Source organism: Stenella coeruleoalba (genome assembly GCF_951394435.1).
Source record: "Stenella coeruleoalba genome assembly, chromosome: 5".
NCBI classification, from domain to species: domain Eukaryota; kingdom Metazoa; phylum Chordata; class Mammalia; order Artiodactyla; family Delphinidae; genus Stenella; species Stenella coeruleoalba.
Genome location: NC_137150.1, coordinates 56,818,639 through 56,846,024, shown reverse-complemented (window position 1 = coordinate 56,846,024; position 27,386 = coordinate 56,818,639).

Here is a 27,386-nt window from a genome sequence, read left to right as displayed (position 1 = left end):
TTTAGAAAACACTGCAGAAGCTCAAAGGAAAATCAACCAAGGGAGGATCTCTACTTGCCCTTGTAGGTGTGTAATTCTTTTCCAATTACTTTAAAACGCTTTCCCTTTCAATTTCTCAACACTCCATGTTGACTAGAGCCGTTTTGTGTTATTTCTCATTCCACTGTCTACTTATTGTGGATAAAACTCTGAGATCATTCCGCATCAGCAGTTTGTCATTGAATTTCTCACCTATGGTTTGAAGCTGCCTTACACCACTTGAAGACTGGATTTGGATATATTCTTATTTACACAGTGCTATAACATTTATGAGAGAATTAAAATTAATACTCAAGCGTACATTCTTAGTTTGTCCAAGATTCTCTTTTTCATGGAAGGGGGTATTTAAATATAATACAGTTTACTAAGACTCACAGAGAGAGAGTTAACATTTTACTGAACATTATGCTAAGCACATTATATACTACTTTATCTTATTTAATTCTTATAACTGCTCTCTGAGGTAGAAACCATTATGTTCCTTGTGTTGCAAATGAGGAAACTGAGGCTTAGAGAACCTGAGATTACACAGCAAAGAAGTGGCAGAGCCAAACATTGAAACTATTCAGGTTGAACATAGAGCCTACCCTTTAAACAAGTATTCTATACCATCTTTCAACAAGAACAGTAATAAAGCTTCACTTTGCCTTTTGCTGATTGAAGTATCTTTGCCTCTACGGTTTTCCTCAACAAAATGCTCAACATTTAAAAAAACAAAACAGTGAAAGCAAATAGCAAAAATCTGAGCTTTTCTTTTTTAAAAGTCCAATTGCTGGTCTATAGTTTAAAGTCATGCCCCAAGAAATGTCGTATATGTAAAAGCATTTTAAAAAGTATAAATTGTTCATTTTCACTATTTTTTGTTGTCTTTCTATATCTATTGATTTTTGTTATTAATTTTATTGTTTTTTTTCTTCTTATTTCTTTGGGCTTGCTCTATTGTTCCTTTGAGTTAAATGTTCAGTTCAAATTTTTGGTCCTTCTTATTTTGTGATAAATATATTCAAAACTATAAATTTTCCTATAAATACTATTTCAGCAGAATCCTGCCTATGTTGATGTGAGATGCTTTTCTGCCCTTCAGTTTAAAATATTTTATAAGTGTGCATAAATAAGACCATTGAAAAGACAAACAAGAGATATCAACCTATGGCAAAACTAATTTTATAAAAAGATGAAAATACTTGAAGTTCAAAATGAAAGAAGGAAAATTATCACAGCAAATATAAATTTATAATAAATAAAAAGAATTTAGTGAATCACTGCATGCCAATAAGATCAAATGAAGGGAAATGGATACATTTCTGGAAATGTATAAAATTCTAAAATTGGCCTAAGCAGAAGGAGACGTGGCTAGATCCATAACCTATAGCCTCCACATTCAGCATATTCCACAGATGAGAACCAAGCTTACAAGAAAGATGTAGTTTCTAACTTATGGAAATGTTTTTAGGAAATAGAAATAAAAGGGAAAATTGTCTAACTAATCTCATAGATTATCTCAGATTTTACAGATGATGTTAGGAGAATTGGCTCATTATAATGAAAAAAAAGTTGAATCCTTACCTCATATCATATGTAAAAACACATCTATTTGAAATAATTTCCAAAAGCAGATAGTAAAAATATAAAAGTAATAGAAGGCAATGTTTGAGAATACACAGATATTCTCTGTTTATTTTTAGGTGGGGAAGAATGTCTTGAACAAGGCCAGAGCTTAAAACATAAAGGGCAAAGCTGAAAGATTTAATTACATTGAAACATGGATTATGGTCAATGAATATAGTCCACATGCAAAATTATCAGAAGATGACAAACCAAGAGCAGTGATTTGCAAAGTGTAAAACAGACAAAGAGTAGTAACATCTAAACCATATAGGTAATTACAAATCAGTAAGAAATGGGAGGAAACCTCATAGAAGTATGGGCAGTGGTATTTAAAAGATGGAATATGTGCCATGAACTGAGGGATATAATTAACCTAATAATAATATTAAGATATGAGCAATATCACAATTATTTAGAGAAATGCAAATTTAAAAAGCAATGAAATACTACTCTATAACCATCAGATGACATAAATATTAGTACATCAAATAATGCCATACCTTGGCAAGGATATGGGGGATTGGAAAATGATACAGCAATCCATCTGTGACATTAAGTGTGTAAAATCTGATGCTTGGTTATGTGTACACACCAAAAAACTCTTTAGCAGATTCGTAAGGATATATGTGTGATGATATTTATTTGTCAAATTGCTTATAGCGGCAAGGAAGGAAAGCAACTCAGGTGCCCACCGCTAGGGGAACAGATACTGTAAATAAAATGTGATCTGTGCATACTCTGGAATACTAAGCAGCACTTGGTAATAAGTTAGGTTTATGTGAAGACAGGAATACTTCTCTCTAGAAGAGAGAAGAGTATTAAGTGAACAAAGAAACAACTTATTTATAACATAATACTTTTTTGTATATCACATATGAACAACACTACTACGTATATTTTAAGAATTACATATATTTCTAAATGAACGTGTAGAAGTGGGATGAATGGACACATTAAATACTTTGGAGTGAGTGCCTATGATGAAGAGAGGAATGGGAGTATTGATAGGGATTAAATGAATAAATATAAGCCTCGTATGTACTTATAATGAGAATGTGTCATGAACTGAGAAATATGATTAATTCAGTTGGTACACTTGAAGTCAAAAAGGAAAAAAAAGGAAAAAGAAAAAACAATATATACTGTATACATGAAATTAATTATTTTAATATATTATTATATTGAAGCATTACTGATACTCTGTGTAAAAATAATTATAAATCACTATATCTTTAATCATTTGGCTTAAAACAATATGCTTATTCTTCATGAATTGTTAGCAAATATTTTTTCAATGACTATCTTCCCTTCTTTAAGGCAGTCAGGATCATGTCCATACTGTTCATTTCTATATCCCCAGAACCTAAAACTTACATCTGGCCCATGCTAGATGTCCAGTAATGCTTTATTGAATAAATAAATAAAACTGATTTGGTTATCCAGAACAGCATGAAGTGAAGGCTCCTTAACTGTCTTTAAGCACTAAACACGTTATAGGTGAATAACATATATTCTCAATTAATCCTCAAAACACTCTGATGTAGGCTTTCTCATTCATGTCTCATAGATGATGAAACTTGGGTTCAGAGGGTTTAAAATTAAATAACTTTTCTGCCCTTAAAAGTGGTGGCACTAGGATTTTAACTCAGGTTGTTTTGATTCTACAAGACATTGCCAGATCCTGATGCACTCTTTTTTTTCTCATTTATTTTGGTCTCCAAATTTTGCCTCCACTGTATTTCTAGAATATAAAAAGGGAAAGATAGAGAAAGCATACAAGTAACAAACTTTAGTTGCCTGAGAAGAATCTTCTCCTTTTAGCTCATTCTTCCACGGGCATCAGTATACATGCAGTGCAGAACAATTCATCAGAAGGCAGGCTTGGCCTTGACTTTGATCTGGATAGATTATAAACTGACCCGGTAGAATCAAAACATAAACAAACTATATGGTTGTCTTCTTCATTACATCTATTTTCAATTACAGTATAGTTGTAGGATCATATTTGTTTTCCTTAAAGCTTACTAGCATTTATCCAGAAATAATATAGCATAGGGAGAGGTGGATCCAGATTAATTATGTGAATATGTAATGAATTTTACTACTGAAAATGCCTTTTTAATAAAAATCATGTATCTGTGGAGCTGGCATAGTTTTTATCGAAGTCATTTTTCTCCTTCTTGAGTGGAGGATAAATGTTCTCTAATGAACTCTGTCACCATGGCCAGACCAAGTTCATTAACAGCCCGACACACTGTTAGCTTACTATCCAGAGTTGTGGTTTGGGAGATTGATGCCAGAGAGTGCAGACCAAGTTCATTAACAGCCCGACACACTGTTAGCTTACTATCCAGAGTTGTGGTTTGGGAGATTGATGCCAGAGAGTGCAGACCAAGTTCATTAACAGCCCGACACACTGTTAGCTTACTCTCCAGAGCTGTGGTTTGGGAGAGTGACGCCAGAGAGTGCTTCCCCCACCCTCTCTTCTGTAGTCCTCTGACTAACGCTCAGATCTGCTGGCCTGTAGGAGCTGCTTCAGCAGCACTCACAATAGCAGATCCTGACTTCTTTAAAGCTAACGTCCTGTTTTCCCTGGGCTACAGCCTACCATCCCCTAACTGTTTCCTTTTCATCCTCCTTTAAATTAGAGGAACAGATGCCATCTGCCCCTCAGAGATTCAGCCTACTCTTTTCTGGCCTGCGTAGCTAAATTATGCTAAGCCTGGGCCAAAATGAAGCCAGGAGTTAAACCAAGCTTTATAATTTGGAGGAAACAAATTAATGTGCCTGATTATTCATTACAACCTGTGTCACAGATATTGAGCTATTGCCAGATCCTTGTCTGTTTCCAGAGCCTTAATAGAGTCTACAGCCCAGCACAGGTGGTAATGTGCCTCAGGCTCTGCCCTACAGCTGTTTGATTTCCCTGTGATCTAGAAACTGTCTCTCCAGGCCTATCATCTATAGGCAGGGAGACAGATGCCCTCAGAAAACAAATGTTTCCAGACCCATTTCTCTGGACATTGTCACCTTTTGTGATATAAACCACATTTTCTTGTGTTCATATCAGAAACTCTATTGAAAGTGATGATAACTTTGGATGTAGGTTAATACGTGCAGATGGATGCCACAGATGGAGGCTTTCCTTACTCCTACTGGAAAAATATGTGTCCTCATTATGTGGTTCCAGGAGGACCCCATAAAACACCTGTTACCCCCCAACCCAAGTGTGCCAGAAATTCTGCTATTAGAGTTGTTAAATGTCTAATGAATTTTCTTCTTATGGAAGGTAAATATACACACTAAGACCTACTGATTACCTGACATGTGTGTTTCTCAGACCCTTTCGTTCTGGGTGCTTCACCCTTATCCCCTCCCTTACCATCTCAGTACACAACTTCCAACTGCCTGCCATGAGCAACTGTGTGTTTTGCCTATGGGCTTTCTCAGGACTGCTCAGCAGGACAGAAGTTCTATAAAGAAGTGACATTTTACTGCACCAGGAGCGCCCCTAACCAGTGACTGGATAAAAGTTCCTGCTTTCTCTGAAGTGTCCTTCTACACTGGCTTCTAGGGTTGTCCTGGTGTGATTCTACATCAGTGATCTGAAGAGGCTGCCCTTCCTGCCCAGTCTGAATTAGCTTCCTCGCCCCCCACCAGGTGTTCCTCTCTCCTCCCAAAGAAACGACTGGCACTAGAATTGTTGTCTTAGAGGTTTGCTTTAGGAGAATTTCAAATATGATCAGTAGTGAGAGAACACATGAGAATCTTAGATCTTGAACAAGGGAGGGGAACTACCACTAGGAAAAGAAAAGCAAAATTAAAAAAAAATGAGAACATACCTCTTAGGGGCAAAGGCCTGTGAAAGGCATTTTCACTTATAGTACTTCGCTTAATTTAACAAGAGTTCTACGTGGTAGATTCTTATCCCCATTTTACAGGTGGGTAAACCAAAGCTCGTAAAATGAACTTGCTAAATGCACATAGCTTGTAAGGGATGCAGAACCTTGGTTCATACCGAGACCATCTGGTTCCAAGTCCAGTGCCTCTGTAATACCACATTTGCCTGCTGCTCTGCCTTGCAGCTTTGCAGAGGGTGCAGGAGGAAGGGTGGGTCTACAGCAGAAACTGACACAAAGCCAAGAGGAAAAGCTGGCGATGCCCACATACACATGCATTTAGCTTAAGGGCAGCCTGTGAGTGCACTGGGGCAAAAACAGCCCCTTCTCAGCCTCAGTCACCTCACGGCTGCTCCCATGCTGAGGACAGCCTGTGAAGTCAGGCTGGCTGAGTTCTAGGATGGATCTCAGCCCTAGGTGTGACATCTCAGGATGGGTGTAAGCCCGAGGTGCGACACAGCACGGCGGTACTCGTGTAGCTGTGTCTGAGCATGCTCCTTAGTCATGTGGCGACATGGGGAACCTGGGCCTCGGAAATCATCATGGCTGGGTTCCAGTCCTCACCTCTGCCTTGGCTCCCTACCAACGTCAGTGTTCCACAAATGCACCATTTCTCTTTCTTGGCCACAGTGTGCTTTCTCAGTGTCTTTTCACATAGGTTCCCTTTGCCTGGAATTCTCTTCTTGCCTCCTTTCTCCCCGAAGAGTTTCTCCTTTACCTTCAAGTCTCAGTCAAGCACTACCTTCTTGGAGGCCTTCCCTAATTAGGTACTCTGGTTAAGCACTTTATTTTCACTTTGGGCATTATCACTCCTATCGGAACCTACTGACAACCAGGTGTGGTTGGTGAGGTGGCGGTATTGGTGGACCCTTGGGGGTATGTGTCACACGCTGGTTTGTACTGGGGGAAGTGGTCTGTGAGAAGGCAATCGCTTGGATATGGAGAGATTTGGGGTGTGAAGAGGGATGGAGAAGACAGTTGCCTATCCCTTTGGTAGCTCTATGGACAAAGTCTGAGCTCTTCAGGGATGATGGCGTTCAGATCTGAGAACTAGGCCGTGGTGACTTAGTAAGCAATGGAGATTGAGGAGGGAGGAGGGAGCACATGTGAGGAATCCCTGAAGGCTCTCAGAAATAACAGGGTAAGACCCTGAGAGGATCAGGCTGGAGGGACTGAAATTTGAGGCTTTTCTTTTCCTGGACATTTTTGATTTCTACAAGCTAGGGAGACTGAGGAGACCTGACTTTTAACTCCTGGAGGGGAGGGACCTTGTCTCTTTGTATGTGTGTATATGTCTGTGTTCCAATAAAACTTTATTATGGTTGCTAACATTTAAATTTCTTATAATTTTTACATCACAAAATATTATTCTCCTTTTGATTTTTTAAAAATTAAGACTTTTTAAGAGCAGTTTTAGGGTCACAGTAAAATTGAGAGGAACGCCCAGAGACTTCCCATATGTCCCCTACCCCTACATACACATAGCCTCCCTCATTATCAACATCCCCCACTAAAGTGGTACATTTCTTACAACTGATGAACCTACACTGACACATCATAATTACCCAAAGTCCATAGTTTACATTATGATTCACTCTTGGTGTTGTATATTCTATAGGGATCTTGTCTTTTTTGAACTTCATATTTTGAAATAATTATAGATTCACAGGAAGATGCAAAGAAATGTCCAGGGATGTCCTGTGCACCCTTCCCCCAGTCTCTCCTAATGTTAGCATTTATATAACTGTAGTTCAATATAAAAACCAAGAAACTGACATTGGTACACTCCCTAGAGCTCATTCAGCTTCCATCATTTACACATGCACTTGTGTGTGTGTGTGTTTATATAGCCTATACAACTTGATCACATGTTTAGCCTTGTATAACCACCACTCCAGTCAAGACAAGAGTTGGTACAAGACTGTACCATCATCACAAAACTCTCTCATCTGACCTCTTTATAGTCACTCCATTCCTTCGACTCCCATCCCCAACCCCTAACAACCACCAATATGTTCTCCAACTCTATAATTATGCTTTTTCATGAATGTTATTTCATGAAATCATGTAGTAGATATCCTTTTGAGATTGGCTTTTTTTCACTGAGCATAATTTCCTTGAGGTTCATCCAGATTGTTGCCTGCAGTAGTGTTTACCCTTTTATTGCTAAGTTGTATTCCATGATACATATGTGCACAGGGTCCTTGTCTTTTTATCTCTGTATTTCCTACATGGTACCTGGCACATGGTTGGAGCTCAGTGTCAGCTATGTGAAGGGATAACCGATTCTGCAAATAACTTGTTATGTCAAATATCTTGCGTGAGTGGGGAAAGCTAACGCGGATTATTTCCACACCATTTAGCACAGGTGAATTTCTGACCTTCTGACTCAAACCTACCACTCTGAGCTGTTCTAAATGGACAGTCACCTCATTTGACTGGAGAAAAAGTAGATCAAATAAGACAAACTGACACGCCAACTGTGTTTTTTTGTTAGTGTAATCAGGCCAGACTTGAAATTGGTGATATGTTTGAAAACTTTAGCCTTTAGAGTCTTGATCACCCTGTATAATTTTTACCCTAGCAGTGAAGTTCACCTAAAAACTTGAAATCCCAGGAAAATGTAACTGTATTAATGATGGAATTTAAGTGTAAAAATCTGATAAGACAATGTCAGAACTCCTTCTTCCTAATTTACACTTCTAATAATAATAATGCTTTCCATTTCTGTTGTGCTTGAAAATTATAAGCAGTTTCACATCCACCATATTCTTTAGCCCTGAATTAACACTATGGGGTAGGAGCACACAGTGGTGGTTGGTGGTACGTGTTATTGTCATTACACTTGACAAATGAGACCATAGAACTCGAGAGATGTCAGATGATTTGTCCAAGATTATACAGCTACTTAATGAATGAACCTGGCTAGAACTCTGATTTTATTTTATTTTTATTTTTTTGTGGCCGCGCCGTGCGTCATGTGGGATCCTAGTACCCTGACCAGGGATCGAATCCGCACCTCCTTCAGTGGAAGCGCAGAATCTTAACCACTGACCACCAGGGAAGTCCCAACTCTATTTTAATTCTACATTCAAACTATTAGACTGCTATTTCTCATGGATAAGTAAACTCTTTTTAAAAAGGAGAAATCTTTGCTTTTTTACTTGGAGACTATTTTCATCATTTGACTCTCACAATCTCAATATCAAAGTTACATGTATGTATTTCTATAGCATTGACTTGATGAAAATCATGTTTGTAAAACCCGGAAGCTCCATCTTGATTGTTTTTCCCCAAACAAATCTTAGAGATACTTAGAATAAACTACTGTATGTTATTACACATGATTTTGGTCGTTTATTTTACCTGGGGACAAAATCCCAGCTATTTAGTTAGTCTTATAAAAAAATCTCCAGATGGCTTAATTGTACCATTTTAGAAACCAAGGGTATGAAAATAAAAATGGATAAGTAAGCACAATTTGGAAACGTACAGAGATGAAAAATAAAAGTGAAGAGGAAAGTTTTGAGTCTTTAAAAATGAGATCTTTCCACTCATGATAAAAACTCTAAGTAAACTAGGAATAGAAGAGAATTTCCTCAACTTGTTAAGGAACATGTACAGAAAATATACAGTTAACATCATACTTAACAGGGATAAATTGACTGCTTTTCCTCTAAGATCAGGAACAAGGGAAGAACTTTCTCTCACCACTCCTACTCAACATTGTGCTGAAAGTCCTAGTTACTGCAACAAGACCTGAAAAAGAATGAAAGGTCTAGAGTTTGGGAAAGAAAAAATAAAACTTTTTGTTTAGACGATATGACTGTCTATGCAGAAAATCCCAAAGAATTGTCCAAAAATCTCCTGGAACTAATAAGTGATTATAGCAAAGTTGCAGGATAAGAAGTTAATACACAAAAGTCAATTGCTTTCCTGCATACAAGCAATCAACAAATGGAATTTGAAAATATAGAAAACTAGTACTAGTCAATATTCAACCAAAAAAGAGAAATTCTTAGGTATAAATCTAACAAAATTTATACAGGAGCTATATATGGAAAACTATAAAACTCTGATGAAATAAATTAAAGAAAATCTAAATAAATAGATGTTCCATGCTCAAGGATTGGAAGACTTGATATTAAGACATCATTTCTTCCCAACTTGATCTATAGTTTTAACACATTACCAGTCAAAATCCCAGCAAGCTATTTTGTAGATATTGAAAAACTGATTCTAAAGTTTATATGAGAAGGCAAAAAGCCTAGAATCACTAACACAATACTGAAGAACAAGACTCATACTACTTGATTTCAAGACTCACTATGAAGTTAAAGTAATCAAGACAGTGTGGTACTGGTAAAATAATAGATATATATATATAGATATCTAGATACTATATACATTGAGAGCCCATAAATAGACAAACAAATACTGTCAACTGATCTTTGACAAACGAGCAAAGACAATTCAACAGAGAAAAGGTATTCTTTTCAACAAATAGTGCGGGACAAACTGAACATCCGTATGCAAACAAACATACAAACCTAGACACAGATTTTACAACTTTCACAAAAATTAACTCAAAATGAATGATAGACTAAATGTAAAACACAAAGCTAAAAAACTTCCAGAAGAAAACATAGGAGAAAATCTAGGTGACCCTGTATTTGGTGATAAGTTTTTAGTTACAACAACCAAAGAACAATCCATGAAGGACAAATTGATATGTTGGGTTTTTCTTGATAAATGAACACTTTGGCTTTGTGAGCTGGGAATTAATTTTTGTTTTTAAGTAATATTAAAATATTAATCCAAATGAATTTTCAAATATATATTAACAAGGAAAGAAAAAATACTTTCAAGCCACTGAGACTTACCAATAGAGGTTATGTCTTGTGCCCATTTCATTGGATTGTAATAAGTTGCAAAATAAAAAGTCAACAAGAGTGTGAGAATTGTTTTTCCTTTTTAATATTTCAATATTACACATCACTCTTTTCCTTCTAGGGCAAGGAAAGACAACTAATATTTATTGAACATCTGTTATGTGTTAGGCATTGTACTAGACACTGAAATACATAACTGAAAGAGGAAATCTTTTCGTCTCTCAGTCTTAGCCATGAGGTTAATACATCCTCATACTGATCACTGATTCCATCCCTCATTCCATACAGAAATAATAGGAGAATGTTCTGCAGGATACACAAAGAATCTGACCAGAAAACACAGAAAACCTTTTATTTCAAAGGTTCTTCTGATACTCTATAGAACTAAGTAGTGGACATAGCTGTGAATGTGCTATAGTGGGTCCCATTTTTTTAATGTTCCAGGAGGCCTTAGATGTTAGTGATGACTCACGGAGAGTGGGAGTTAGGAAGGAACATGCAGCGAAGAATTTAGGATTAAGCTGAGAAGAGCCTCTTTTTCCCAAAGGGGTATGGTACTTCTGAGGGTAAGGAGCCTGGAGTTGGGTTACAGAGATATTATTTTATTTATTTCTGTTAAGAACCCTGCCAGGCCAGTATTATTTTAACCATTTTATAGATTGAAGTGAGTCTCAGACAGGATAGGTGATTATTTTTCAAAATCACACAACCAGTGAAATAGTAGAGGCAGAATTAAACAGTTGTCTAACTCCAAGTGCAATATTCTTTCTTCTCTACCAGGGGCAGTGTAGTATACTGACTTAATGGATAGATTCTAGTGTCAAGTTACTTTGGCTTACTTTCTGGGATTTCCATTCATTAACTGTTTAACCCTGTACAATTTACTCAACATATCAGTGCCTCAATGTTCCCATCTGAAAAACAGTGAAAATCATATGATCTCATCAGATTTCTGTGAGAATTAAATGAGATAATTAATGATAAGCTTTTAATATATTATATAGTACATAATAAAGGATCCATACAAGTCAGCTAGAAGTATTCTAACATGATCTTGCTTTTGTCATAAACAGCAAAGAATATTTTAAGATGCTACTTGGATTCACAGACATTAAAACAACAACAACAACTTGAATCTTGGAAAGGGCTAAAAATAAATGACTGACCAATGTCATTTTAGAAAGCTTGTATAGGAGGGGTTCTACAGCAATTTGTTAGTCTATACCAGAATAGCCCATCTAAATTTTCCCTCTAATTCATATGTTCTTTCCGATATACTTCCAGGATAAAATGTAATTTTTTTGTCTCTATCTCCTCTAATAAGATACTCAACTTAAATAAGTCAGAAAGAGAAAAACAAATATCATATGATATCACTTATATGTGGAATCTAAACTATGACACAAATGAACCTATCTATGAAACAGAATCATGGACACAGAGAACAGACTGGTGGTTGCCAAGGGGGAGGGGGTTGGGGGAGGGATGGAGCGGGAGGTTGGGATTAGCAGATGTGAGCTTTTATGTATAGAATGGATAAACAACAAGCCCTACTGTACAGCACAGAGAACTATATTCAATATTCTGTGATAAACCACAATGGCAAAGAATATAAAAAAAGAATGTTTATATATGCATAACTGAATCACTTTGCTGTATAGCAGAAATTAACACAACACTGTAAATCAACTATACTTCAATTTTAAAATATATTGATTAAAAAGTCTACATATGAATTTGGGCCATAATACACACGAGGCACTACATTAGTTGCTTAAGGAGTTTACATTCTTGTCAAAAGTGTTCTTGAAAAAAATATTTTAACATAAAAAGTGAAAAGTGCCATTGGAGGGGTGTAGATTAAGCACTGTAGGTATTTGGAGGCAGAAAAGATTGCTTCCAGCAGGAGGATGTGGAAAAGCTTTAGAGGAGAGGTGGGATTTGATTGGTGCCTTGACACAGGAGTAGATTTAGACATGTAGAGATAATGGTGAAGGCAATCTAGAGGGGAATAAGAACTGGAAAAATATAAAGGAAGGACAATGAGAAACAAACAAAAAAAGTTTTGTTCAAGTCAGGTCATGGGAATCAAAAGTAGTCTAAGGAGTTTGAATTTTATGTAGAGGCTAAGGGGTACAATTGAATGTATTTAAGAATAATAGGCTGTGACCTGCCCTTTAGAAAATAACTGTGGTGGCCATTTATAGGCTGGGCTGCAAGAGAAAGGGAAGAGATGAAGATTTAAGTTAGGTATTGTGGAAATCCACAGTGAGGTCTGCAATAAGGTGCTGATGTTGAAAAGGACACATCTGCAATGAATTGTGGAAGTAAAATAGGCAGGGTCGTGCCGTGTTTGGGTGAGTTTCCAGGGATAGAGAGGAGTCTAATACATTTCAAAGCTGTGCCACTAAGAGGATGCTGGGAACCCTCAAAGAAACAGAGACAGTAGGAGGAGCAGAATTTACAGAAATACTGAAATCACTGTGGGACATCATAAGTTTGAAGTCCATCTTATAGAACCTCCAAGTAGCATGTCCCATAAGATGTTAGAAAGGGGGAATAGTGGTATATCAGAAATGGAAAATAAACACCATATGCAGAATTCATCATGCGTTTTGGGTTTCTTCTATCATCATTGTGACTGAATAGTGTCCCCAGTTTCCGGCTATGAATTTGTTAGTGGTTTCTTCATAGATTCCCCCTGTGTGATCTTCATTTTACTTATGTTAGATTATTTACATTCACTGGCCTATAGAATATTAGAATCAGATGGTGTGGAACCTCAGAAATTTTCTCGTTCTGTAATTTCATCATAGAGATGAGGAGACTAAAGATCAATGTCATTAAGTAAACTTTAAAGGTTATTAGATATTGATGAAGGATCTACTCCCCTATCCTCTGCCAATGACCGTTCTGCTGTGTCATGAGATACCTCTCTCCAAAGCACCCCTGTGTCATAAGGTACTTCTGCCCACCCTGTGTCATAAGAAAATCCTGACCTCAGGAAAAGAAAAAGCAATGCTCAGAAGAGACCCCAATGGTAGAGAAAGATGGTTCTTGGAAAGAGGCCCCAGATGGCTCCCTCAGATTACTAGGCAAGTTTTGCATATTTGTTCCACCTGAAATTGAATACAACACTGGAAGTTTCAAGGTACTAAGAGGCTGAGGGAGTGCACTTTTTCATTCTGATCATGTATATTTTTAGGTCCCCAACAGACAGTGATCTCACAAGGCAGTTAATTAATAGGTCCCCCATCTGCATTTTTAAATGATACCTTTGAAAAACATAATTCATCTAAATTGAAGGGACATTTTGTATGAGAAGTAATTTGCTGTGACTCTTTGGCTTGGGGTTGGAAAATTGGGAAGAAATGAGGTAGATTTATTGTCATATCTGAGTCACAGATTCTGTTCACATCAAATACTCAAACAATGAAGTATTTATTATATCTAATTTTAAACCTGAATTCCAATATTACTATAGTTGAGTAAAAAAAACAAACCACAGGGCTTCCCTGGTGGCACAGTGGTTGAGAGTCTGCCTGCCGATGCAGGGGACACGGGTTCGTGCCCCGGTCCGGGAGGATCCCACATGCCGCGGAGCGGCTGGGCCCGTGAGCCATGACCGCTGAGCCTGCGCGTCCGGAGCCTGTGCTCCGCAACGAGAGAGGCCACAATAGTGAGAGGCCCGCGTACCGCAAAAAAAAAAAAACACCACAGATTACATGAGGTGTACAGATGGAATATCCTTTCTGCATCTCAAAAACAGTGATGTCAACAAAATTATGAAACCCTAGCAATGACAATTGTTTGTGATACTAATGACTATGAATTAGTAGGTAATGAGCAATAACTGGAGTATTGGATTATAATAATAGAACATTTACCACACAGTGATTTTTATAATGATAATAAGCTAAAAAAATAATTTTATGCCAAAATATAAATGTTTAAATGTGGCCTTATGGACTCAGGGGTGAATGATTTGTGTGTGAAAGAAACACAGAATGTATATCTGAATGTAAACTTTTCCAGCTCTCTGACCTGACTGCATAGCCTGAGTGAGAAAGGAATTTTGAAGGAGACCAGGCAGAGCTGTGCTGTGAGGGATGAGAACCTGGTGTGGATACTATTGCAGGATGCCAAATGATATTTCTATTAATTTATAGAAATCTATGAAATGGAGCCTCTCAGCTAGCCTCTCAGAGCTGCTGCTACATCTGAAGATGTCTTTTCCCTCTGCCTGGTGTGAAAACTGAACTCATTTTGAAGAAGGTATGTTTTTATATGTGTGTATTTTTTTTGTATATTTACTTGTGTAAGGGATATCATAACAATTGAAAACTGGAATCCCCCCCTCTCTGTTGGAGACTTGTCTTAGTAACCTGTATGTCCCCAGGCCTCACCAGCCTATAGGTAGGGAGGAGAAAAAAATCAGTGATTTGTCTCCAAATTGTGCTGACTCTTAGCTCTCCTCAGTTCAAGCACGCTGGTGAAGTATCCTCCCCAAGCAGGTATTTTGGCTCATCTCCCGGACTGTTGAGCATTTGTTCAATCAAGTCTTTGTCCACGGGTACCATTGGCCTTCCTCCAGGTTTTCACCTGAAGAAGAGCACTACCTTGTCTAAGGTGCTGTCTCCTGCTATGTCCCAAAGCTGAAAAATCAGACACCAAAACAGATCAATTCCCTTTGATCTCCACGGTCCAGGAGGCTCAGTAGACTCCACATGGCTCACGAGAGGGGAAGCTGTGCCTCTCCACTGGGCTCAGACATGCACCACTGTGCCCTCCACTGCTTCCGTCTCTCCTGTTTCACCCCAGGCATGGCTAGACCAAGACCTCCCACCTCAAAGGTCTCTTCATTAGAGTTCACCCATGCAAATAGAGGCCTACAGAGTCACAGATGCTCTATAAATTTAATCTAAGTTATCCCCATCCTGCCATCTTAAACGTTTCTACCTAAGATCCTGTATCAGAAAGATGGTAGCTATTCAATTTGGCTTTCAAGGAGTCTAGCATTGGGTTTTGCACCACTGGACCAAATTCTGGATCTTAGTTTGATCCGAGGGGTTTAAGAGCATACTCTGTGTGCTGCCTTTTCCCCTTGATCTAGGCACTCTGTGCTGCAATGTTGTTGTTATGGGGATAAAGGCAGAGGGACACACCCAACTGTCAGACAGGGCCCTGTGTTTTGAGCCTCTGTTTTGAGATGTGTACATGTCCTGAGGCATCATGCTATTTTGTTTCCAAAGGAAACAACAGCATCAGAATAACAGGGTCTTGCCTCCCAGATGATGAAGAATAATTCATGATTTCAATTAAACTGTTCCCAAACCTGTTGCACTGTCAACCTGTTGCAGTGAATGAAAACTAAGTAGGCCATATTTTTATTTTAAAGGAAAACATTTTCTAGGCAAAGCTGGAAACCATGCGTGACATGAAGCTGTGGCTAGAATCACTGTTTTCTCCCTAGGAGAATTAACAACTAGCTCCAGTATGATGGGTATGCTTGTATGGATTGAGAATGATATTAAAGCTATTAACTCTTAGTAAAACCCAAATTAGTTAGCCAAAGGAGTGGCAAGAGAAGCTGAAATACATAAGTTGAATTTTAGTCAGTGGCTCTAGTCCCACCTTCTATCACAAAACCTTTTAATTTGAATTGCAACAAATAGCACATCTGAATGTGAGTTTCTCTTTCTCATTCTTTGAATATCCTGGCTCTAGTTAGGGGCCATTATCCATCTGTCCATCCATCCATCCATCCATCCATCCATCCATCCATCCAGTGTCCACTGATGACATACTTAAGATCATTTAAAAATAAAAATGGAGTAACTATGGTTCAGGCATCCAAAATGGAACCAGGTGGCCGTCATGGATGAGGTTTCAGACGCGTTCCTACGTCACTGAGAACTTGACTTTTCTGAACTGCGTCAAACTCGAGGACACCACCAGCTGTTTTCAAAACAATATCTGCTAGCTGCTGCTAGCTGTAACCTTGTAGCTTCAAAGCCCTCACCTCCCAGCTTCATAACTATGTAACCATTTCAAACCTCATCCAGTCCCTGCTTAACAAGTAACCTGACTTCTAGCCAGCTCCAATCTTACTTCATGATGAGCAATTTATAATTTGTGTAACCTTGTGTTCTTTTGCCTTTATAATCTTCCCCCATTTTGTAGTCCAGCGGAACACAGTTCAAGCACTTCTTGGAACTGTGTCTCCTGGGCTGCAGTCCTAACAAACCCCAAACAGATGCCTTTATTTTTTTGCCTCAACCGGGTCTCTGCTCTTGGAATTCTTCATTAGCACACCTTGTACTATTTGTGCCTAAACATGGCAGCAAAAGGGGATCAAGGAATGCCAGCTGGACAGGCAGAAGCTGAGTGGTTTTGTTGGTTTGTTGTGCATTATGGGGTGAATGCATTCACGCTCCTCTAAGAAGCATGGGTGCCCTGGCCTGTTTCCCCAGTGTAACTATGACTGACAACACTTAATAACTTGTCACACCCTTTTTGGCCCCGGTTAGGCAGGAAGCACCCCTGTGAATGACATCTTTACTGGAAGTCTCAGAAGGCACTGAGAGGTTTATCAGTCACAGAAAGGAATGAAACTCGGGTGTTTGGAAGACGGCCAAGAGAGTGGGTAGTGAGTAGGAAGTAATTTTCACCTCCAAAGACTATGTTAAGAAGAATAGAAAGGGTCTCAGCCTTTCTTGAAGTTCAGTTATCTGAATCCTTTTGAGAGTTAAGCTTCCATCAAGAGACAGTGGAAACACTTCCTCTGTCTTAGAGATGCTGTGTAGTTTTATTGAGTTTTTTGGTTTGTTTCTTTGCTTGGAAATAATGCCTCACACATTGAGCCCTACCAAAGAAGAAGGTGTTCCAGATACTTGCAATTTGCTTCTTAAGACACTAAAGCTGTTTAGGCTTTCAAGGAAATAGTCCTAAAAATTATTCCAGCATTTTTGACCTTAAGAGCAGAGCTCACTAATGTTATGGAATGTATTGCTTGGCAGATCTTAAGCTCAGGCTCCTATCCTCCACATCAGTTTGTATCTACTAATACATGTAATAGCTTCTTTTTTTGTAGCTGAGAAGGTAAAGATAAGAAAGAGAAGGAAAGGAGAAGGATGGAGGAAATGTCATAATGTCTGTTACCCTGTCACTTCCTTGGATTTACTGTAAACTGGTATCTGAAGCCCACAGTATAGCTATAAGGACCAGAGGCTGGCACAACTGTTTTCAAGAAACAATTTGTGATATTCCAGACCCACCCTGAGCCTGGTTGGGGTTCAGGTGAAAAAGCATAGCAAAGAGTTTGGAAGGCATCATTTTCTCTGTGACTGTAATCAAAAGATCTCAGTAGTCCCTGATATTGGCATTAATGGTGACTTTACAGGGGACCTCTACAGGGGTGGCAATCTTGTTGGAAGTCGGTGCTAAGATACTTATTTTGAATTGATTTTGTGTTCAAACAGACATTTTAACTTAGATTGTAAGTATAGTTGGCAGTGGATTCTAGAAGAGTGTTGGTGGAAATTGTCGGGGAAGGAGGGAACTAAAGCCTACTCCGGTTATTCCTTGACACCACCAGGCTTGCCATGGTCCTCACGTGAACCCAAATGGTTTAATGGTAGCAGAGAGTGTCTTAAAACAACTTCAGGGAAGTAGACTTTGTGGTCATTCATATATGGAAGTCAGGGCAGGAGAGAAGCAATATGGTGGACACTGGGATGGGGTGGGATCTTCCCTTAGCATGGATATTCAGAACTATATTTGGGTATAACTATAAATGTGAATCTGTTGGTAATGCCTGGCAACATTGGGAGTATATTAAATATTGTCTCATCATTTTAGATTTCTCAGAACCATTACCCGTATATGCTGGTTACTGTGTACTGGTTTGTGATGCAGAGCTGCCCTTGAAGGGTACAGAAGTATGTAGAGCATTTTGCTTACTCTACATGGGTCCAAACTTCTTGAGGAGGTTCAAGTTAGAACCTAACCACTTCTCTTCCGTGGCCTTTCACTCACTTCTTGAATTATTTGTGTTCTTTGTGTACTTCTTTGAGGTCAAAGAGTTTGTCTCGTTGATCTTTGTATCTATCAGTAGCTGGAACAAAGTTTTTGTGAAGTAAAAATTCATATTTTATGGCAAGACAATAAAAATTTAAACATAAAAAAATTTTCTCTGCCCTTTGGCCTCCCCTCTCCCCACACTGTGCATAGTGTATCTGTGTTATGCATCAACTAAACCTCCCCCCCATCGGTAGAAATACCTGTTCAGTCATAAAGAACAACATTCTCCTAGCATAAACAAGACAACTCCTTAAAAGATAAGATTCCTTCTTGATCTTGTAAGGGGCCACAGTGATGCTTAAATATGGATTGTGTAAACTGTCACTAATACACCATTTAATGTACAGCCCTCTGTTTCAAAAAACTTATTTAACTGTGCCTTGACTTCTAATGGGCAGAACAGTTCTCAGAGCTTTCTGAGATGCTCTTCCTGGGTTATAATCCTCAAATTTGGCTTGAATAAAAATTTTCCATCTCTTTCTTAGATCGGACTAATTAATTTTTTGTTGACACTTTTTCACATAGGAGATAATAAATGTTTCATAACAAAGATGACTTAGAATATTAGTGGCTGTATTCCTCAGAGCAGGACCCTATTTGTGTTTTTCTGGACCTCTCTGATTCATGACAGAGAGTCCTAATGTGATTCCAGTGTCTCTTATTCTTCCCAAACCTCCCATCCTCACCCCAACCAAGTCAGATTGGGTCTTGACTTTGAACTTGACCCAGCCCCTCAGACTTTTGATAAAGAATTTTCCCTTTACCCCCAGGAGAAATTATTCCTTCTACCACTGTTAATTTTTCCTACAGAATTGCTTTCAGTTCAGCCTTGCTTGCTCTATACCACAGAACCTACTATTCATGATAAAGAAACAAATCCAGGGAGAGAAGGTGGTATGACTATATGTACAAATGTAGGAAAATTTAAGGCATACTATAGAGGACAGTGAGTAATTCAATATAGCTTGTACTGAAAATGCAGGAAGGAAGTCAAAGAATAGAAGTTTAGAAAGCTAACTGGGACATGGAATAAGGAGTTTGGGGTTATGATATAGATAATTAGGAGAGGTTTAAAAAATATTAGTAAAAAGGAGTGTTCTGAATGAAAATATTCATTACATACAATCAGAAAATGGCCTCCCACAGTACAGTTGATTGTATTTGTTCCTCGAGGGTCTTTCTGCAGTTGCATCTCCCAATAATGGTTCTTCAATTCATTGGAATCATACTGAACTGGGCACTTACAAAAACTCATCAATTTTTTCTATAGTTTTAGACTGTAATTCACTGAGAATATTGCTAGATTACAATCATCAAACCTCATTCTCTAATCTCAGAAATGATGACTAACGTACTCGTATTTGACCAAGTTTATTCTCCGATTTGTGTTCTGTGTTACAGGAAGTTGAATAATAAATTAAATGCACTTTAACTGGTGGAAAGCAGAATCATTATTTTTCTTTTTGCAGGTTTCCATTGCAAGAAATATTTATTTACAAGATCAAGTGGGAATAGAGTATGGTATTCACAGAGGAAAGCCCAGTGCTCTTGACTCCTTGTTTTTAATCCTCCTTTCAGCATTAAATATTGGTGCAGAATCCAAGAAAGGAGTGTTTAAGGAGGAGGGTATTAGAAGGATGGGGGCAGGGTGAGGGGAGGGTTACTGTATGTGTCACATAATAACCTGTCCCTAAAATCACTTACGTTAAAAGTATGGGTATATGGGCTTCCCTGGTGGCACAGTGGTTGAGAGTCCGCCTGCCGATGCAGTGGACGCGGGTTTGTGCCCTGGTCTGGGAAGATCTCACATGCCGCGGAGCGGCTGGGCCCGTGAGCCATGGCCGCTGAGCCTGCGCGTCCGGAGCCTGTGCTCCACAACGGGAGAGGCCACAACAGTGAGAGGCCCGCGTACAGCAAAAAAAAAAAAAAAAAAAAAAGAAGTATGGGTATGAATGTATTTTGAAAGTGTTAAAATATGGAGCAGGATCTTATATAGCTAATTCAGGGCTAAGCTGTTTATTTGATTAAAACTAGCTAAATGGTTAGTTTGCGCTCACAGACATTGGCCAGAAGATTCACACTGGCTGCTCCCATACAATTACAGCTGGCCTCTTTAGCATTTTCTGGATTTCAAGTTTTGCTTTTGTTCCTCTATCAAAATTTATATTCTTGGCTTTCCTTTGGAAAATCAGTTACTGAAATACAAGAGCAGAATATTTGATTGCACTGAGTACTATCTCCATAATGTTCTTAGTCTTTGAGAAGCAACAACTTATTCAAATAACAATGTTATCCGATTAGCATAATCAAGGTTGAAACAGCTCATAAAATACAGGTGGAGATAGAGCAGCATAATCAGCAGCTGCAGGTCTGTTCTTTTCCACCTGTGACTGTAAATCAAGTGGTCACCCTGATGAGAGAAAGTTAACAAAAGGTTTTCAGGGACAAAGTTGAGGAGCTCTCTGAGCATTTTGGGGAAAAGTTTCCTGAAGAATGTTATTATAAAAGTGATAAGTCAAAATGAGATATTTTTCTGATGCACTTAGGAGAACAAATGTGAAAGTTCCTTAAAAGAGACTAGGGATGAGACTTCCCTGGTGGCACAGTGGTTAAGAATCCGTCTGCCAATGCAGGGGACACAGGTTCGAGCCCTGGTCCAGGAAGATCCCACATGCCGCGGAGCAACTAAGCCCGTGCGCCAAAAGTACTGAGCCTGTGCTCTAGAGCCTGCGAGCCACAACTGCTGAGCCCACATGCTGCAACTACTGAAGCCTGTGTGCCTAGAGCCCATGCTCCGCAACAAGAGAAGCCACTGCAATGAGAAGCCCACGCACCTGAATGAAGAGTAGCCCCTGCTCACGGCAACTAGAGAAAGCCCACGTGCAGCAGTTAAGACCCAATGCAGCCAAAAATAAGTGAAAAAAAAAAAAAAAAGACTAGGGGTTTCGGATTTCAGCATCAGTCTGCAGATAAAGATCTGGACTGAGCATAAAAATGTCCTCCTAGGATATTCTATTGTAACTCCCTAAATGGATATTCAAAGTCATGCAATCAGACTTCAAACTAGTTTCAAAGGCAAAGTTAATGAAATGACATGGTATAAATTGATCTTGGTATTTTCTTCATAGTTGTACATTTAAGAGAAAAACATTACCAGATAACGAAAAAATCAGGGCAATAATGAATGAACATAAAGAATTTCAACTTTCCTTTCTGGTCACTTCAGAAGCTTAGGCTTTTAATAAAGAGAGAATAAAATAAATCTCAAAGTTTGTCAGTAATCTAGCTGACTCAAGCCCTTAAACCTTAATGAGGCAATCAACAAGGTTGAATTAATAGTACTTAATTATTTTACAAAGGAGACATAAGCATTTATAAATTGCCTTTGTAATCTTGGATTGCACCATTGGCCAGTGTAAGGTAACATAGTTACAGTAATAATGATCACTTTTTGAATGCTTACCATGTGCCAGTCACTTTACATATTTTATTTAATCCTTCCATACAACTGTATGTGGAAGAGTATTATAATTTTAATTTTATAGATGAAGAACAAATGCTCAGAAATGTTACATAATTTGCTGAGGTCTCACATTTAATCAGTGGCTGAACTGGTGTTCAAATTCAAGTCTCTCTGATTCCAGGTCCCCTTTGTTTTTTTGAAAGATCTTTTATATTGCCCGTGTGAACATTGCAAATAATAAAAGTTTACAAAAACATTTCCTACTATTTTCCATTTTTCACAGTGGTATCCTAGGATAAATTCAAGTCTCACTTCGTAGGGTACATCCCGTCAAAGTTTTACCTTTTGCAGCTAATGCACTTGGAGGGACAGGAACAGATGACCACTGATTTATCTGAGCAGGATGGGAAAGTAAACAAAGGTGTACTGAGCATATTCTATGTTTTAGGTGTGTAGGCACAATACCTCTTTTAATCCACATGATAGTCCATTTTGCAGAGAAGGAGGCAGGTTCAGAAAAATTAAGTGGCTTGCCTATCAAGTAGGTGAAGAGCTGGGATTTGAACCCAAGGCTGTCTGACTCCTGGCCCCGCCTCTCCCCTATTTCACACTGTTCTAGGCCTCATAATAGTGCATAGCCTCCTCTGTGGCAACATGTTCTCTATGTTCCTGATAGAGCTATTGGTATAGGTTAGAAAATGGAAATGAGTTCTTCTGAGAGGCCCTCTCCTCCCCACAATTCAAGGTATTGTGAAAATTATAACATAGAGGTCAAATGGATCATACTGAATAAACGATGTATCATCTCAATGAGTATGTTTAAAATGGGGAAATTGACTAGGCAACATTACACATTTTCTGCAGTGGAATTCAGCCATTTTCTTTAGTTTCTTTAGTTAGAAGACATTTTGCAGCTGCAAAAATAAACTTGTGTGTTTTCAAAAAACCAAGGCAATAATGAGAAACATTTTTAAAAAACTGAGCTGTTCATGGGCTGGGTATCAACCAATCAAGGGGTAAAAAGAAATGGATACACTGGAAGCAGGTTTTGTTTTGTTTTTAATCCTCTGAGGCTTGATTAAGGGAACGTGGGGATCTGCCCTTACTTGAATGCTTGTGGCAGTTAAAATTTTTCCTGGCATGATTCAAGTCTCCTATGGATGAGGGACATTGAGTGAACTAACAGATCTGGGAATTGGGCCCAGACAGAAATAACAAGTAGGTGCTAATCCACATGAAACCTGAGGCTCTGAAGTGGGCAGCTGTGTCTGATGTAATTTCTCGTCCCTGTGGTGCAACTGTCCTTGGGGTATCCTATGATCTGGGACCTTCTCTCAGGAGAGCTGGGCAGGTGTTCTCCCTATGAAACTAGACTTAAGTCTTGCCCAGCACTCAGGGAAAGGGCTAGCTGGAGTTTACCCCATGACATCATGGATGGCTCTGACATGTCATTTTAAGTGGAGGCCTTGAATACAGTCCACAAGTATCGATTTGTAGATATTTACAGGGCATTTTTCCCCTATAGTCGGTGCAGAGGCAAACCATGAGGGAAAACTTGGAATGAATTACATAAATTTGCTTAAATCAAACCAAAACATTATTATTTTTATTTTCTACTGAACTGAGAAATTAAACAAAGGTTTTTTTTATTAAACCCTAGTGGGCTGGTTTGAACCTGTAACTAATTCATTGAACTGGAATCAGACTAAAACATCAAAATATTTTCTAAATCACACATGAGTCACCTGAATAATATTCAGTTAGATTCCCTGGTGCCACGTGCTTGTTCACTATCAGAACTAAATTCAACTTAATGATTTTTCCCTGCCATGTATCTATCTGTGTGGGGACGGAGACACTGTAAGGGGCAGAGGAAGTAGGACACAGAGAGAGAATATCTACTAAATCAGTGGTTCAATCATTTCTTTTAGCTGCAAAATTATATTTTATTAAACAAACTCTGACACTGAAATTCAATATCAGTCAAATAATTGTGACCCTATGCTGTTTGAAGCAGGGCCTAAGCTCCAAGCCCAGGCAGCTGAACTCTCTCTGATGCCCCTATAAGGAATACCAACATACCATGGAACACAGTTTGAAAAGCCCTGCGCTAAATATTGTGCAAGATTTGGATTCTTTGGCTTCAACCATTCCTTTGTTATATAGACAGTTCCTATGGTTCTGTACTGACATCTCTCCTGAACGCTAATTCCACTTTCAGTTGCTAGATATCCATTGTTCACTTAGAGTCCTTCCTGGCATCCCAAACTTAAGTCTGATGTTGAATTGATTCTACATTACCTCAAACAAACTCCTTCTATATTGACTATTTGTGTTAATGGGGCCACCATTCTTCTGGTTAACCAGGCTTGTAACCCAGTTAACTCAGTTAATTTCTTTCTTCTCATATCTAACCAAGAAAGAATCAACATCCTACCTTGTTATGGTCCAGTTAATGCAGTCTAGGTTGGCGTCAGGCTTGGTCTGGGATACTTTACCCAGTTTTGGGGTGAAGAGTGGGGTCAGTAAGAGGTGCTTGGACAAGGAGGGGCCAGCAAGTGCCTCAGAAAAGGATACAAAGCAAAGCTGAGGCAGCATTTAGAGAGGCTTTCAGGAGTCACAGCAAGGCCAGGGCTCAGACCTGGGCAACTAGGAGAGCATCATCAGTCATGGTGATTGGTTCCACCCCGGGTACAGTGAGCCTCACCTGGGTTGTCTTCAAGGCATCCCATGGCCTCAGGCAATCAGAGAGCTAGGTTCTTCTTTTGGCTCTACTTTTATTAGCTATATGAACTTGAGCAAACAATTTTCTGAGACTCAACATTGAGGATAGTGGTTCCTTTCCTGCCTTCCTTGAGTTTGCGGTTAGAATTAAACAAAATAATAATGAAACATCATAAATTTTAAAGTGCATGGTGGTAGCGTTAGGTGGTTAGATCTCTGAACTCAGCTTTCCATTTGTTTCATTCATTCAAATATTTACCAAGCATCCAGTGTGACCAGGTACTAGGCACTCGGCAGTACAATGGTAAACACAACCTCTACCTCTTAGGGACAGATTCTGTCCCTGCAGAATAGATGGGGAGGCAGATTTTAAACAAATTATTACACAGCTAATAATAGTTTTCAGATGTATTTTACTCACTAAGTGCTGATCTTGTTCTAAGTCTTTAATTCATTTAATCCTCATAACAACTCTGTGAGAGAGGCAATAATAGCCCCCCCATTTTACAGATGGGGAAATTGAGGTCCATAGAGATTAAGCAGTTTGCTCCAGGGGTCTCACAGCTAGTAAGTGGCGGAGCCAATAAAATAACCCAATCAGTCTGACTCTAGATTGCATGCTCACGCTGATGATCACTGTACCAAACTACCCCCCACATATGACCCAGTACATCTGGTGGGTGAGAGAAGTCACTCCCGGATTCCACAGTTAACTACTTCTGTGATCTTTAGTTCCCTCCCTAAAATAGGGGATAATATTAATACTTATTCTGAGAATAAGATAATACTCATAAAAGACAGTATTATCTGTAACATAGTAACTGACATCATAAACCTACAATAAATATTCATTTTAACTATTGATTATGATAAAAGCAATGAAAAAAAAGTGCAGGGTGCTATCAGGAAGTAAAACAGGAAGACTAGTCTAGATTGGCTGAAAGGAGCAGGACAATACTCCTGGAAGAAATATTTAGGCTGAGAACCAAAAGATGAAATAAGAACAAAGATGTCAGAAGGGGAAGGGTCAAGGGAGCCGGATGTGAAAGGACACTGGACAAGAAGGCCTTTAGCTCCTTCCAGGAACAGAGAGGAAGCCGGAGTGGCTGAAATGGATGGAGCAAGAGAAGGAGTGGGCAGTTAGGCTGGAGAGGTGGAGAGGGGAACTTCTCCTCCATCTGTTCCTCCCTTGTCATTTCCACTGCCATCGTGCTAATTCGAGCCCTATTATCTCAGGCCTAAATTAGTTCAGTGACTTTGTAATTATTCTTCCTGTCTGTACTCTCTTGTATCTTCTGTTCGTTGTGCATATACTTGGCAGATGAAGGGCTTAAAGCATTTCTTTGATCATGGAGCTGCCCTACCAAAGACCTTCAAAAGTTTGCCGTTGTCTGTCAAACTCCAAACTCCTTAACCAAGCATGCAATGGCATTTCCAAACTGGCTTCTGCCTGTTTAGGGTCTTTTTTTCTCACAGCTTGCCCAAAACTTTTAACAATCTTGCTCCACCCTTCTCTGCCTGGAATGTACCCCTCTTCCTTTTTGTTTCCAGCTGGACCCATGTAACTCCTATTTATCTTTCATTGTCTATCAAACGTCTTTTCCAGGAAACCATCTGAGGTCATGCCAGCCAGAAGTTATGTCCTTGTACTTAAAATGTTATACCTTTTTGGTTATATTTCCTAGGTATAACTTTTTCCTCTAAAAAGGAACAAATATAAAATTTTTTTTTTAATTTTTAAAAACTACATATAGAAAAGTATGAAAAATCACCCATAATTCTATTACCCAATCTAGCTATTGTTAACATTTTGGCACATTTTTTTCCAGTGGCACGTTGGAGATTTAGAAATTAATTCTTATATAACTTTCACTATAATCTCATGCACATAAAATCTTTGAAAATATTATTTTAAGGGCTGTATAATATTCAAGTGTAGGAATATACCATAGCATATTTAACCATTCCTCTGTGGGAAGTTCAGTTTCTTTGTCCCCAGAAAGAGTCAATGAGAATGCCTTTCTCCTAGGGTTGCTGTGAAGATTAAATGAGACATATATTAAAGCCCTTACAACAGTACCTAGGATGTGGTAGATGCTCAGTAAATGATGACCATTGTTCCTTTTATTTTGCGAGAAAATTTTCCCATGATTCATCTACTCTCAGCTGAGAGATAGAGCATGAAGTGGGGAAGGAGAGGATTCTCTTCCATATGGGGCTTCTCTGTGCCCCTAAAAGAAATCATGGTTCTGCCTATGAGAAACAGAAAGTGTCTATTTCTCCCACAAGAAAATGACTCTGAGACTAAGTAAAAATTATCCAAGAAATGCAATTTTGTATTCTTAGCAATGTGTTGGGTCAAGGAAGGAGGTTGGAAGCTTTAGTAAAAATGTGGTTTGGAGATGATGGTGGTTAAATTCACTTATGATTTCTATGGGCCTTATTTCCATATACAGTTGTAAATTGACTTTAGACTTTTCTAGCTTAATTGTTGCAAGCAGAGATACCTTTGGGCCTAGGTTTTTCATACTCTAATAAATCTTCATAGTAAAATGTCTTTAAGGTGGTCTTATTTATTGCAGTACTCCCAACTTGATTGTAAGTTCAAGGGCATTCCCATCCCTGTTGGTATTTAGAGCCCATAAATCTTTGATAATTTCACCTGGCAGATGTCTTTAA